Here is a 16,835-nt window from a genome sequence, read left to right on the forward strand (position 1 = left end):
TGTTGTCACCTTTCTCCCCACATCCCCCCTCCCCTCAATTCCAGCACTCTAGCTACTGCAGCCCCAGTAACCCTGTTCTCTTTAGTCCGATATTCTTTCCAACACCATAATGCACTTTAGTGACTATGAAGGGTTAAGCAGCTGTTTTTGACTATACAAAGCTTTGCAATTGCTTCCTCAGAAACTGGGATCCTAGGTCCTTTTTCAGAATTCATGAAGGGGGTATTGTAGTTAGAGTACTTTTAGAAGAAGCATACTTGGACTGTGTACAGATAAAATGTCATTGTAATTGTTTCTCTACTGTGAAATACATAGAAAATGTAATTCTGCATATTTTAAACTCAGTTTATTTTCCAAGTACAATGGTGCTCTTTATCTCTGAGAACTTTGTTGTATCTTGCTATTGTGAATTCACATGAATTATTGAAATCTCTAGTGTAGGCCTGTTACAGGCAACCACTGTCTGACAGTTCCATTTGATATCTGTCTCAACATTTTCGGAAACAACATTTAGATCTGATTGGGATTGGAATTCCCAGTTCTCTAATAACAGAAAAGTATAGGTTTATGACTGGGGAATGGGGAAGGAGATAAGTGGTGCTGGAGAAGGAGAGTACAGCACATGAGTTAGGGAGTTGGTTCTGTCATCTTGAGCAAAAATCCTTCATCTTGCTGCTTTTTTTCCTCCTTTTTCCTGGCTATGAATTGGAGATGATAATAGTAAAATGAGGGGAGGAAAACAAAGAATTCTTGGGGAGAATTAAATCTGTTAAAATTCATAAAATACTTGGATACAGTTCTAAAATTAAAAAAAATAATACCTTTCCTTTTTGGTCCTGATTCTTCAGTACTTTAAAAATCCATAACCCAGAAACTGAACAGGTTCTTTGAGGTTGTAACCACTTTGTGCCACTGTCACCATTGTCCCAACTTATGAGCCCCAGGAATTTTGTACCTATAGTGGAGTGATTGTTGCAGTCTTGTCAGTCTGCTCTATAATAGCTTTTTTTTGGGCAGGGGCAGGGGGTCAGGGAAAAAACTCCCGCAAAATTTCTTCCCTTGTATCATTTTCATTGCTGATAATTATATCTTTCTTCTTGAATGATTTCCAAACTGTTTTGAGATTCAATTTGTAATGATTACTTTACCCACTCATTGAGATTGTAGTCTACTTTAGTACATTCTGACAGTGGCTTTTAAAAGTGAAAATCAGCTAATTGAAACTCCAGTGGAATCCAAAGCAGAAGGAAGTAATTTTCTAGGTTAGAGTTGGCCAAAATGACAGTCTGAAAGTCTTTTTCAAAAAGTTAGGAGATCTTTTAAATGATGTGAAGGAACTAGCAACCGTGTGTGTTTAATCACCTTTATGGCTAACAAATCCTTTATATCTTTTCCCGTTTTTGTTTTTCACCTTAAACCCACCTTTCCCATATGAAGATTGTCATTAAGTTGTACAGCAGATGTCTTTTCAAAAATTTAATTAATTAATTAATTAAAATTGTTTTAATTTTGTTCACTTTTGATCGCTTTAATCCTTGGCACTCTTGATCATGACCTTTCCTTATTTATCCATGTCTTTCTTGAAAATGTGGATATCTAAAAGCATTTTTTTGTTTGTTTTAAATTTAAATTTAATTGGGCCTGGATCAGTGATGAAGATACCATGTTCTTTTTAAGGCTCCTTCCAGCTTCCAAATTCTACATTCTGTTATTTTAAATAAAATAAAAGTATTACTTCTCATATCTTATTTATGTTATTTTAAATTTTTTTTCAGTAAGAAGTAATTTTTGTTGTTGTTTTGTTTGATGCCCTAGGCCTAATAATATATTCCACATTCATATTTCTTTCTGTATCTAACTTACTCAGCTTGTGGCCCATACTGACCCTCAGGTTTTTTGTGAAGATACTTGTGTCTTGCTCTTCAGTCCCTGTGTTGTTAGGAAATTATTAATAATTTCAGGGTATACCTTGTATTTTTTACCCGTTGGATATTATCACCTATTTGAAGCTAGTTTCAATTTGGTCTAAATAATTTTGAATTCTCTTCTGTGCAATCACAGTTGACCTTGTTATTCATTAGTTGATTTGGTACCTGAAAGTTCAGGAGAGTTAAGATATGTTTTATGTACTTCTGATAGTCTCAGGTCATTTTAATGAAATCTTGGGCAATATTGAGGTTCCCAATATGTGGAGAATTCTCCTGTTAATTTTCCCTTATTGATTTTAGGTTTCTTGTGACATTACATCTACACACAAAAATCAGTGTGGTATTTTTTTCCCTGACAGAAATCCTATCAGATATTTTATGCCCAGATATGATCCCATCTGTCAGTCAACCAATCAGTTAATCAACATTTATCAGGTACCTACTGTGTGTCAGGTACAGTACTGTTTCTGGGCATTCCAGGTATTTATCTATTCTTGATTTTATTTTATACAGAGTAAAGATCAAACTACTCAGTCTAGCATTCAACACATTTCATGATCTGGTTCTTCTCTTTCTGTCCTTAACTAATAATAATTGTAATAGCTAACATTTATATGATGCTTTAAGGTTTGCCAAGCACTTTGCATATATTAATTTTAACCTCACAACACCTTGTGAAGTAGATACCATTATTATACTTATTTTACAGATGGAGAAACTGAGGTGGAGAGAGAAGTTAAGTGACTTTCTTAGAATACATTTCTGAGGCTGAATTAGAACTCATCTCTTCCTGACTCTTTTAGGTCAGCACTATATCCTGTTGACTTTGTATCTCTGCCTCCATATACTTTAAAGTTTTTCCCCTCCATAAAACTTATGTTCCAGAGAAACTGGACATCGTTCATTGTATATTTTCTGTACTTTTCTTGCATTGTTCAGACCAGATATCTTATTCCTGAACTGTACTCCCTACCGTTCTAATAGGGCAGCTAGGTGGCTCAGTGGATAGAGTACTAGGCCTAGAGTCAGGGATACCTGAATTCAGATTTGACCTCAGACACTAGACCCTGGGCAAGTCCCTTAACCCTGTCTGCTTTAGTTTCCTCATCTGTAAAATGAAGTAGAGAATGAAATGGCAAACCACTCTATCTTTGCCAAGAAATTCAAAATGGGGTCGTGAAGAGCTGGACACAGTTGAAACGACTGAACAGCCACAATCACCATACTTTATGCTAAGTCCTTCCCATCTTTAGTACACAGCTTTAAATAGCCCATTGACACTTGCCCTGATTTCTGTCCCATTTCTTCTAGCTACCCAGTTGTTACTAAGCTATTTCCATCCTTTGAAATGTGCTAATCACCTTGTCCCTTTCTTAGGCTTACGTTCTATTTTGTGTAAGTGTTACTTATGTATATGTGGTGCATCTTTGTTGTTGGAATACAAAATTTATGAAGTCAGTGACCAAGTCTTATTTGTTCTTGTTCTCTCACCCAGCCCTTAAGCTCAGTGCTTTGCATGGAGTAGATGCTTAATAAATGCTTATTGAAATGCATGTAAACTAGGAAATGTTTCTATTTTTTTTTCTTTCTTGTATTTCTTTTTTCCTGATTTGGAGAAAATTCCTTTTCCTTGCAAAATTTCAAAACACTAGGCTGTAGGCAAACTGTTGGAGAAGTTACCTAACACCTTTTGAAATGTTTGTGTATTTTTTGTTAGTTAAAAAAAGAACTCCCTAAAATCAACCAAACTGAGTTAAATTTCTTACTAGGCAGAATCATGTGTGGGTTTTTCTTTTCTTTTTTTTTCTTCCAAGCTGTAATGAGTCTCAAAGGGACCTGTTTATGCTGATTGATATGCTCTGGTAGGATCTGTTTTGTGAAGTTGGTACTCCATGAGAGCCATGGAGAAGGACAAACTAACTAGCTCATTTAGATTTTGTATCATAAGCTTGTTTCACAGGCTAGTGCAAACATCCTTTAATGATGGGATCTGTCATCATTTTCAGTAGAGCTTTTCATTTCCTCTTAATGTCCAAATAACAAGGTAGTCCTTATGATAGTTACTGCTTCATTTTGCTTGATTAGGGCTCATCTCTGTGGTGGCAAAATTGAAGTTATGATATGCATAACTTGGAAGATCATGAGAATTTCTGATCTCTGGGTATCAAAACACTACCCATCCTTCAGAGACCTAGTTCACATCTCACCACTTAAAAACAAAGCAAAACACAACTTTCCATAATCCCTAATCATCCCAGACATTTAAATTTCTCCTGAATTTGATCTCTTAGTTCTTTAAGTACTATATGCCTAGCATAGACTGAACCTGGAGTTATGAAGACTTGAGTTCAAATCCAGACACAGATACTTCCTAGCTGTGTAACTCAGGGCAGATAACCTCTGTCCACTTCTGGTTCCTCACATGTAAGATAGGAATAATAATAAAAACGTCAACCTCTCATTTGAGGGTCAGATGAGATAATATTTGTAAAGTGCTTTGTAGACATTAAAGTGACATGTAAGTGCTAGCTATCAGAATCACATTCATACTTATAAGTGCTTTGTGTATAAGCCTTTTAATTCACTCTACTAGCTTGTGAGTCCTTGGAGGTATCAGACAAAGCCTTGTACCTAAAATTATCCCCCTTACAAACTATCATGGTAATTGGAATTTTATCATTTTTGGAATCATTGCTTTGATTTCTTGAAGTGTTTTTAGCATTCAAGATTTCCCTTTTCAAATGAAAATGAGAGTTAGCTTGGATCAGAAGCTTGATTCTAAGGTTTTAAGAACTTGGCTAGAACCTTGGAGTCTGGAGTCATGACAACCCCAATATGATCCAAAGCCTGAACTAATCAATTAGACTGATTTTCTTTGCTCTAAAAATACCGTTTCCTGTGTCTGTAACTCAAAAGACCATATAATGTCAACAATGGGATTGGATTCCTGGAAATTCAAAAATAAGTGGGATTTCTCTTGTCTTGGTGGTCATACTGGAGTGGGGGAGAAATTGACCTCCTGAGATCTTAAATTCCATCTGACCCAACTTTGTCTTGTCAATCTGTATTTACAACTAAGAAACTTCCTTTCTCATGGTATGGATAAAAAATATATGGAGATCATAAATCTGAGGGACACATGTCCTGGGATTGTCTGGAAACCTATAAAAACTTTGTTAATCATGCCATCAGAACTTAGGTTTTGGCTCCTTGCACATACAAGCTTGCTAACTTCATATAGATTTAAGGGAATAAACAATATGGATTTACATATCACCTAGCCTATTTGTCTCCTTTAACCAAACTTTCAGGTTAACAGTGTATGCACCCCCAAAACGGTGCAACAGAAATGCTTACCCAAATAATACTAAGAGGTTTCTCAAGGTAGGAAGCAGAAAAGAATGGTTTATTACAATCTCGAGAAAGGGACACCCTCCTGACAAATGGTCAGGGAGGAGAAGCAATTTACAAAGGGAAATGGCTGTTATAAAGCCCTAACATGGAATTCTTCCCCATCCCCCTTTTGACCCTTTTCTTCCATTGACTAGAAGTTAGGTACACAATCTAAGCCCGGCAATCTACCTCAAGTACTGGAACAAGGAAACAGTAGACCACCCAATGTATGTTTGAGAAAGCACTTCTGTCCTTATTTGGCATATCTTATGCTGAGGTGTCACTGAGGAGAGGGGTGACTCCCTACCTCTCTGAGTTTTGAGTCCTTGTAAATCATGTGATTTCAGGTGAAGGGGAACTTGGGCCTGTTTCCCACAGAAAGCCTTACTAGATTTTAGAGTACAGTCTAAGAAGTTTTCACTTCTTTCACTCAACAATCATGATCCTGAATCATAGTGATATGCTTGAAGTTAGGCAAGAAACTTCTTCCCAGCCCACTAATAGTGTAAATTTTAGGCAAATCTTAGACTAGTAGAGGGAATGTACACATCACAGGTTCAACTCAAGAAAGAGATAATAGTCCTGGACCACCCCCACCCACAAAGAAACCCCAAAGGAATATTAATCATTGGATCACTAATACTATTAGCTATTTAGAGGTAACACTTTAGCAAGGCCTATAAGGGTGGAAGGGATTATGAAGAAGAGAGGGAATCACTCCAGAGAGTTAGTAGGACTCCACATAACAAATATCTACCTTAGGCTGGCTTTGATGTTTTGGATTAGAAGAGGCATTGGGGTGAGCAGTGGTGGTGGTAGGATTTCTTTCAAACTTAATATGGAGAAGAATTCCTGAACACTGTTACTCATTGCCATTCTTCCATTCCTCCATAGCCCCATATCTTTGTGTTCCCCATCCCTCTGCCCAAATAGTATAGCAAAATTGACAATCTTGATCACTCTTCAGCATTTAAGTGCATGTAGTCTGTTGTTTTTTTCCTTTTATAGGTGGATTAACTGTTTTTAAGAGTAGGGAGATAAGCATTTATTAAGTGCCTACTATTTTCTAGGCACTGTGCTAAATCTTTCACAAGATTATTATTATCTCACTTAATTTTTCTTAATCTGTGTAATATAGAAATTCTTAATCTTTTTTTTCTGGGTCATGGAACTGTTTGACTGTCTAAGGGAAGCATTTTTCACGATACTATTTGAAAACATGTAAAATAAAATACACAGGATTACAAAGAAAATCAATGAAGGGGAAATAGAGATGTCTCTTTGCCCATTTAAATTCACATACCTCCTAAAATCTATATATGGTCCTATTGGGGGGTTGGGTGGGCTTCTGGTTCTGGGAAGACTGGCTAGAACTTGTGCAGGATGAACAATTAGCAAACAAATATATTGAGAGACTTTATCTTTATAATATATTCAAAAGCTAGGGAACATAGAACTTGACTTCATAAAGTCATTTATTGAACTTGATTAAGTGATTTGTGAGACACATAATCAACCCATAAGACGTTTTCATAAACGAAACTAAAAAATGGCTATTTTTCTACCCTCGACAAAATCCTCATTTGTGAAATTGTTAATAGTTTTTATTGAGCTTTAGGTGTCTTTCCTTTAACATAGGGCTCTGGCTTCTCACTATACAAACAATAAATGTGAAATGTGCTAAAAATATATTTTGTCACTTGTTCTTTTGTGCTTAATTTTTTACCAACCTAGAATTCCATGTGTTTCATTCTTTTAATTGCTATAGTTTTTATAAATCCTAATCCTCAATCTAACATTTTAATATATAGAAGCTGTTAGTCTGCTGTGGTTCAGCAGTTTAAAATAAGGAAAGTTGGTGATTTAGGGGATTCCTAGAAAAGGCAAGCAAACTAGATTTTGGTATTTTGAACAAAGCATTTTGATTGGCATATAGAACTCCATGCCTTCACACAAACACTCATATTTGAATATTTATAGAAGATAATCTGTCAAAATTACTGTTATTTTAATTTGCTAAGCTTGGCTGATTGCTGCAGTCATGTGGTAGTTGAATTCCAGATGAGAATGTATTCTAACTTGGAACATGCTTTCTGTCTTTTAAAAGCCACCTGGATGTATTGCACCCTCACTGTGGAGCCTGCCTCCATGAAGCCTCATGTTGTTTTGTTTTGGATAAACTTTTTTGTTGCATGAGGAAGAGAATATGTTCTTCCTTCTCTAGATAATTTCCGTAATTTGAAAAGTTTTGGAAAGTCTTTTCCAATAAAGAAAATATCCTTTCAGGGTTGAAGCCTTGGGAGATCTTAATGTGGCTTACAAGATTTCATGCAGTTTTCTCTCAGTCTGTGGTTTCAGTTATGATGATGACGATGAATAATAATAATACTCTTAATGATTTACATATATTATATTGAGAATCTTTGGAAGGAATCACAAGAGTCTATGTTATGCTATGGTTTCAGTTTTGACAGGTATATTTGTAATGAAGAAAATATGGTTCTACAGATAACTTTCTTTCTTTGTTCCTTCCCTTTTTCAACAGTTGATAATTTCAGTGACTAAGAAACACATTCTTCTGAAAACCTCTTGCGGTTGTGGCAGCATCTTGCTTATGAAGGAAAGGAAGGTAAGTCAGCTTTTAAATTATAGTAAAGAATTTAAGTTCCAGTCCTTCTGAAATAGAAAATAAATGTCATTTGTAACTTTAACAGTTAAAACAACTTTAATAGTAGTAATAAAAATAATACTTTTCTACATAGTGTTTTCTTCAGAGAATTTTGTGTTTCAAATTATCTTCTTTTTTGAAAAATTTTCCATAAGCTATGCGTTATTTCCTTGATCTTACAGATATGCAGCAACTTTCTCTAGTCTTATAACAATTTAATGGGGAGAACTTCTAGTTTATTGCTTTTCCTTTCTGTATAATGTGTCTTATGTGAAACCCCTATTTGAAAGGGATATTATTTTATTTGTGCATAATTTACATTTTTTTAATGTATTTGGAGAACTATATACACATGTATAAAATATTTTGCCTTTCTGCCTAGTATTCATTATTCATTTCAGTCTAGTTTCTTAAGCTACTACTGCAGTATATTCCCTTTCTGGGTCACTCTTAGGTTATTACTCATTTGTTCCTTTTCATTTCCATATATATCTGTAATTGTATGGAGTAGGACCAGACCTGATTTCATTTTATAGGAAACTTCCTCTACCAACACAGATTGGCATTTTCTCTGCAATTTACTGTCTTAGAGTTGTCTGGGCTACTGAGAAGTGGTTTACAACCCATTATGTATCGGTTGAACTGAGTCTTCCTGGAACTTAAGGCCAACTTTCTATTAATCCTCTATATCCCTAATTACTCTAGCACATACTCCAAATATATATATGGTCCCAGTTACCTTTTGCTAATCGTCTTTGGAAGATATTTATTTAACCATTACAATAGCCTCTCTTCCCATTTTCTTTTCCTTCACTAAGGTTTTGTGTCTCTGGCTGGTAAACTGGCTTATTAATAAGTCTTCGAAGTTTGATCATAAGCTCTAGTTTGGAAGGCTTTAAAAAATCTATTTACTGTTTAAGGATTAGGTACATAAGGATTCAGAGCTCTCTGTGGAGTACTTCATATTTATAGGATGCTGAACCAAATTATTAACATAAAATCGCATATTTAAAAAGAAAATACTTATTAATAAATCAAATCAACATAGTATGTATGAGTGAATTAGATATTACATAATACTTTATCAAGTTTTTTTTGTAAGTCTGTGGTTCTTTGACCATTTGATCTCTATTCTGAATTTAACTTCTTTTTGACTATCATTTTCATATTTCAAATACCAAATAATTGTCTTTTACTTAAGTTAAAACTCAAACAGAGTGTGCGTCAATACCTCAGAAGTAATGAACCATTTTTGAAAGTCTGATTGGGAAAAACTTGTTGCATTTCTTACACATATAACCCAAACACCCACATAGAAGTGTAACAACCAGAAGAGATTAAAGAGAGGAAAAATTGGAACTGGCTTTAGAAAACATTATGGAAGTGGAAGATTGCTAATTGATTTGAGGAGGATAATGATAATTTACTACTAGCAAAAGGAATGTAGATATGGAGAAGTTATGTAATGCCTTCCCGCTGACAGTTATTTCCAGTTTATCTGGTAAATAGCTTGGGTGTAACTAGTTGTTTATATGTTGTTTCCTTTGTTAGACTGTGAGCTCCCTGAGAGCAGAGATTGTCATTTACCTTTCTTTTTTATCCCCTGTACAATGCCTGGCAGATTGTAGGAGTTTGACAAGTGTTTATTGACTGACTGACTGAAATGAGCCCTGGACTTGGAGATGGAAGAACTTGGCTCTGTTGCCCACCACTTGTGTGAACTTGGACAAGTAACTGCTCTTTGCCTCAGATTTGTGGGGTTATCAGAAATTTTGATTTCCTTTTATTGTTCAGGACTAAGGGGCAATCCTTTGGCAATGTTTTTTGGTTAAGTCTGTTTTAATATTAAGCTCACCTGAGCAAAAGCCGTCTCATGAGATACAAAAATTTACTGAAGAGCCATATACATTCCTATATCTGCCTATTTGTGAATCCTTCAGATGTAGTTTAATCTGTAATCCAATTTAGTTTGCCTATGAAGTTTGTTTGAAGAGGCTTGTTTTCTTACGCAATGTATGAGATCATGGCTCTGTTTTAAGTAAGTTTGTTCAACTTTTTTGACATTGAAGGAAGTCTAGGATTATGGATATATCTATTTTCTCTTTAACTTTTATGACCCTAAGAGGAATGTGTACAAGATTGCAATATGTAAAAGTATTATTTCTCTGACACTCTGGCATAATTTTGCCTATCAGAGGATTTATGAGACTCCTGATAGTGGTTCAAGTTTTCTCTGAGGCCTAAACCTATGCTTGAACATAATAATAGAACCTAGGTTTAATTTCTTTGTTGCGGTGAATATATTTGTGGCAGCTGTTCCTTACCACAGCAATTCAGAGAGGAGATATTTCTCCTATAGTAGTGGATTAAGAGCAGAGGTCATAGGATCATAGATTTAGAACTGGAAGAAACCTTAAAGGTTATTCAAGCCTAAATAGATTAACAAGCAAGCATCACACACCTAGTGATTGAGGCAGGATTCAAACCCAGGTTTTCTTGACTTCATACCTTGTACTTTATGAGACCACTATCTGGAGTGAGTTTTTCTAGTTCCTTTCTTTCCTTAAACTTGAATACCTGTAAGTACAAGTAGTACATTACTGTTCATAGGAATTGAAAGTGTAGGAGAAACATCTTCAAACTATCCAACAGGGAAGATTTATGGAAAAACATGGACATAAATTGCCTAGAATGCAAAGACATGTTAAGAATAGGCAATTAGTTATTCCTTCTTTTTTGTTGTTTTTACTGCCTAGCTAGCCAATCTCAGTTGAAAATGACTGTATTTGTATGCTGGTGCATATATCTCTTTAAAGATTTATCCTAGTATTACTCAGGTCACTTCAAAAAGCCACAAACATTATAAAGAATTCAGTTTACTTCCCATTCAGCAAACTTTTATTAAGCACCTATTATGTGCTGGGCCAGGAGAGAAAAAAACAAACTGCCAGCAAAGATAGTCCTTTCCCTTTGAAATCTACAGTCCAATAAGGGTGTCAAAGAAAGGGGTGGGGGGCAAGGGAATATGAAAGTGTACACAAATAAGATAAAAGGTTGAAGTTCATGTGATAAGGGGGAATAAAGAGGGATTGACTGCTACAAAACTTTGAGCTGGGATGATTAAGTAAGGCTTTACAAAGAACTTTGCATCTGAGCTGTCCCTTGAGAAAACAAAAAAGATTTCAATAGATAAAGGAGGTATGGAAGGTTGGGGGTGGGTGAAACAGTGCATTCTACACATTGAGCGTAGCCACCTTGGTGTGGGGAAGAACAACACTAGCAACTAGTAATAACAGTTTGGCTGGAATGCAGGGTGCTTCAAGGAAATAATAATGCTAAGATATTTTAGGAGCCTTTTTTGGGGAGGACTTTAAGCCAGGCTAAGGAATTTGTAGATTATCACATGCAGGTTATTTTGGCCTTGTAACTCCCTTTTTCATGAGGAAGCTTGTTTTGGCAGAGATAATTCTTACACAGCCAAATACTTTGAAAAATACTTCCTTTTTATCTTCTTCTTTACCTCCCACTTCAGTCCCTATGACTCAACTTATTCCTAAGACTATTCATATTTTTTTTTCTTGATCCTTTGTGTCCTCTCCTAGTTTTTAACACAATTGATTACCCTCTGTCCACATAATCTCTTTTGTCTTTTATAACACTGCCTTCTCCTATCTCACTTTTCTCTCAGTCTCTTTTATGGGGACATATTCTTTCCCATTATGGGTTTTCTATAAAGTTCCGTTCTAGTTACTCCCTCCCTCTCCTTCTTTCCTCTCTTTCACTCTTTCTATCTACTCCCCTCTCCTCTTATTACACCCCCCCCAATATCTCAGTAGCTCCCCTGAATGTAATTATCATTGCTATGTGGTTAATTCTAAGATCTGTGTCCAGTATCTGGCTGTTTTCACCAATTCCATGTAGGACACATATAGGATGTAACCAAATGGATTTCTCTTAGGCATCTCAAATTCAGCATGCCCCAAACAAGAACTCTTCTTCCCTTTACCCTCCTCCACTCACTCTTCATCCAAAATTCTTAATTTCTCTATTGAGTTTGCCTATATCTTTTGTCACCCAGGTTCTCATCTTCAGCCATCCTCAACTCTTTTCTTTCACTTGTATCTAAACGGTATTCAGGTCTTACTGATTTTGCATCTACAACATTTCTCTTATTTGTTCTTTCCATCTCTACAAACCACCACTCTAGGTTAATCCCTCAGCACAAAGATTATTGCAGTCTTTCCCATTTCCAGTCCATTTTCAAAACGGCTGCCAAAATTGTTAGGCATAAAGGGAGTGAGACAGAAGATCACTGAGATTAAAATTGGAAGTGGATTTTATTGCAGCAGGACTTCCGGGGTCACATACCCAAATCAGACAGTAAATTGGCATGAACAATATGCCAGTTTTTAAAGAGATTACAATAGTCAGGTTAAGTAAGCTGAAACTACAATCATTGATTGGTCAGCATATATTTTAATTTTTCTGGGCTTTTCCTATGCTGAGGTACAGGGAACCCATAAGGGGTGGAGATGGGGTAGGGGGCAGGGCAGGGAAGAATGGAGCAGGGATTTTACCCTAGGCTGAACCCCCCACCCAGATCAATTAGGAGAGGGAAGAGTAAAAGTTATGCTAAAATACCTGCTTACAGATCACTGGAAGGGAAGAGAAGGTGGAGTTGTTGCTTACAGATCAATTAAGGGAAGGGAAGGTGGGGTTGTGCTCAACATTCCCTACTCTTTTTTTTGTAGTTTGTCAAACCTTTGACATGACTGGGACCATATCATCTAGGTTATCCAATTCCGTTCCTAAAGGATGGTAGTGGGGATCCCTGACAATTAGCAATTTAACAGTTAATAGGGACTTCCTATAATCAAGGCCATAGTCTCAAGGAAGGGGAGGGGACCACATTTTTCCATCGGTCCTCTAGTTGAATTTCTCCAGGAAAGAAGCTGTCCCAATAGAGGTCAGGTCTGGATTCTTGGGAAAACTGTCTGCATCTGCTGTTGTCTTTTTCAGATTCCAAGGCTCAGGGGATGATCCTTATATGACTAGAGTTAAAATGTACGATACAAGAGCTCCCAGAAACATGATTTTACATATAAAGGTCCAGTTTTTTAGCCATGCAAGACTAAGTTCAAACAAATAGTTCAGTTTTCTTAGCCACACAGGCTAGGGTCAGTTAATACCATGAGGTTTTTCTCACAGTTTTACAAAATGATATAATTATATTAAGTCAGGTACATGTCACCAAGATAACCAAGAAAACTTACATACAAACTATACAGGAATCATAATTAATATACAATTCCTTGTATCCCAGTGTCCTATTTCATCTAAGCAACACTTTTAAATCCCAGATGCCTCATGTAGTTACAGAATCTAAAAAGGAGTTTTGCTTTTCCAGTTCAGATCTAAAGATGGCCAGATAATTTTGACTTAATATAAATTACTACAATTATTTAAGATTAGTTCCATATTTTGAAACTATAGAGAATTTTCTATTTATTCTTTGTTATTTCTACCTTTCCTAAATCCTGTACCTGGTATAGGAGTCCTTTAACATATGAAAAACCTTTTTTTTAAAAATTGATTTCATCTTCCCTTTATAAAATTATCAGACAGATATATTAACAAATTAACATTAGCTTCACCCTTACCACTATCTTATACAATCCTTGTGCTAAAATCCAAAATCCATACCTCTGATCTTATTCCCAAACATGCTCAAATCGTGAATTCACATAATAGGAAATTTTTAAAGCTAATTTTATACATCTGTATTTAATCCTAGGTGTCATCTAGCCTGATCAGGTTGCTCTCCTCAAACTTCACTATCCTGGTCAATCAGGCATCTATTTCATTACTTTTTGCCTTATTACTAATCATCTCCTTCTTTGAAAGGATGTTATCTCTATATTTATTCATTTATTTGGCCCTGAATATTACTTCTCAGTGAATTTGCTATAGAATAAGACAGGGACAAAGTCAAACCTTGCCAGAAGGAAAACTTCCTTAGCCTTGTTTGATTCCAGGCATGAGTCATCTCCGCTAGTCATTCAGGTAGTCACCAGATGCTGAAAGCAAGGCTTAGGCATAAATAGGTGGGAGGCTTTCTTTTCAGAAAGAAAAGGCACAATTGGGAAAGTCACAAGAGATCCCACCTGGACAGTGTCCGAGGTTGTCCCCAAACTTTTCCAAGCACAGACATCCACCTTGAACAGTTCGCAGCCTGCAGCCTCTGCCATCCCATTATCAGCTTTTATGATGACTCCTGTAATCAAGGCTTAGAAGAATAGTAAAATTTATAGTCCCCCGAATTATTAAACAGCAAATAAATATGGACTAGTGTCCTTCAGATAGGGCCATCTAAAATTTGCTTGATCTATTAATTACAAACTCAAGTTACAAATCTTTCTGCCTTCCCAAAACTTCCTCATGCTCTCTCAACATACTTCTAAAACTGATATCAGCTATCTAGAAACAAGAAGGTCTGGATAAGCCCCATTTGTCCCCTAACCTTCTTATCTGCTTTGTTCAGCTTTTCATAAATAGACTTTTTTTTTTTAATTAACTTGGTGTTAAAAATGGTATCTTTTCTGTCAACTAAAGTAACTCTGATTAACCTAAATATCAGGTACCCAAGTACACCATCATTCCAAGCACCTGATCATTCCCCCCCTTAAACAGCTGGGACCCAAAATCATTTGGGTAGATCTGTGTCTGTTTCCTATGGGTCTAAGTCTGTAGCCAGAGGCTAAAACGTGGCTGAAGCCAGGTCCTGCTCACAAATTGTTTTCTGGGACACCTAAGCCCTCATTTCCATATTCTAGGTTTTATAAAACTTAGAAGAGGATTCACAGGGTCTTTTCTTCACATAATTACCAATAAGTATTTTTTCCCAAGCATGCTATTGTAAATACTTGATTTATGAATTAAAACTTAAAAAGAAAAACTTAAAAGTGTATGATTTCTTAAATTACAACATTTCAGAATATCATAACTGATACTCTGACATGGTCAGAGTACTTCATCCACCATCATTTTCTTGTTCCTCTGACAGTATAATTCTTAATTTAACAGCATTTAGAGTATGAGAAACTGCTTCTCTTATAACATTCATAATACCAATGTTTGCCAGTAACAATATCAGAAACAATTATGATGTACCTAAATTTAAACTTCAAACCAAAATCAAATAATTACCAATCTTGTGATCTTAATTTAGTAATTTCCAAATTGCTTTGCACAGAAAATCATTCATGCCATAGCCATTGACACAAACCTCACACTTAAGAAAGGTTTCACTTAAGGTTGACAACCATAATAATTATAAAATAAACCTTCACATATGGAAATTTCCTAAAACTAATTTGGTGTTAAAATGCTCCTAATATAAATGTCCCAAGACATTGTATATTCACATACATCCAGGTTAACATATATATATATATCCTTAGATGCCTCAACAGCTTCAGAATAGTAATAAGAAAATTGTTTTTAACATCAGAGTTCATAATTTTTCCAAATTACATAATTTAGCCAAAAATTTAAGTGAAATATCAACATTATTATTGCCTGTTTGTAACCCAAATACAAATTTAAATTAACAAATTTTATAACATAAAAACCCAATACGCATGCAACACAAAATTCAGGTTTTTTTTTTTTTAAATAGCTGTAATACTATTCCTACTTCAAAAATGTTTCTTAAGTTCACTTAACTAAATAGACTTTTAGAAACACAATACAATCTCAGAAAGATGGCAACAAAATAACAATGAATATCAAATAACATCAAATGACTTATACAATAATTGACCTTACCATTTCTGGCATGAATTCAAAGTTAGAGAGATACCAAAATATGCCAGTCATTATATTTTACAATCACTATACAATTCTGATCACAAGTGTTTCACAACTGCTATTGATTTTCCTTTTACAAATTCAAGGAACAAGTCAAGCTGATTTAGCCAAAAATCTTCCTTTTAAGCAATCCCAATATCCTAAAAACCCTCTGTTTTTTTAAGCAATCCCAATATCCTATTTCCAGTTTCTTAATGATTAATTCTCAGAATTTGCGAAGATATTTTGTAAAGAAATTGTGAATTTCTCAAATTAAAAATTTCAAATTATTACAACAACAAGGAGAATTTTGGTGGACCTTTTGAAAGTGAGCTTTGAATCTGCCAATCTCAAAGCTCCACACTTAATTGGCTTTAATTGGCCAGGCAGGAGATCTAGCCTGCCTGCTTCTTTGATCATGGGGGAGGGATTCCCAAAGAGGGGCCACTCTCCACCTTCCCAATGCTCATGAAGAGGGGAAGGACCAACACAGTAAAAAGTTTTGCCTCTCCCCCCCTTTGAGTTTTTGGAGGACTCTGGAGAGTCTCTGTCCAGGGGGCATTCATTTTTCCAATGGCCTAACTCTTTACAGTATGCGAATTAGTCCCTTGCAAGAGGGGTGTGGTCTAGTGCCCACTCGGGTACCCTGTTTGGGAGTCTGAGGTGCAGCCACAAGGACCCAGGCAAACTTCTTGTCTGCTTTATCAGAGGAGCTGTCCCTGTTGTCATAAACCTTCTGGGCAATTTCCACCAGCTGGGATATAACCATGCCCTCAAAACCCTCCTGTTTCTGTAGTTTATTCCCTGAGGGGAAGGATGGCTGAAGCAGAAGAGGGTTCTTCTGGGAGCTGGTAGTTTGCCCCAGTTCCGGTGGGGGGGGGGGGAAAGGGGGTCCGGGGGGGTTGGAAGTCCCAAGGGGGTCGGGAAAAGGGGGGGGGGGGGATTGTGGGTTGTAAGGGGGTGGGAAATTATACTCCTTGTTGTGCTCCTGTAGGATT

The 16,835-nt window shown here is 36.1% G+C and overlaps 1 protein-coding gene across 6 annotated transcripts in view; it reads left to right on the forward strand.

Annotated features, from left to right (window-relative positions):
- FUT8 (fucosyltransferase 8) overlaps positions 1-16,835 on the forward strand; it is a 491,667-nt gene that overhangs the window by 143,312 nt on the left and 331,520 nt on the right. For all 6 annotated transcript variants that reach the window (XM_069082397.1, XM_069082396.1, XM_069082394.1 and 3 more), the window contains one exon: positions 7,867-7,950. The gene's annotated coding sequence lies outside the window, so the exon portion shown is untranslated. The remainder of the gene's footprint in view (positions 1-7,866; positions 7,951-16,835) is intronic.

The sequence above is a fragment of the Petaurus breviceps genome, unplaced genomic scaffold, assembly GCF_028583685.1.
Source record: "Petaurus breviceps papuanus isolate PSGF00001 unplaced genomic scaffold, PetGlider_PUasm1.0 164, whole genome shotgun sequence".
NCBI classification, from domain to species: Eukaryota; Metazoa; Chordata; class Mammalia; order Diprotodontia; family Petauridae; genus Petaurus; species Petaurus breviceps.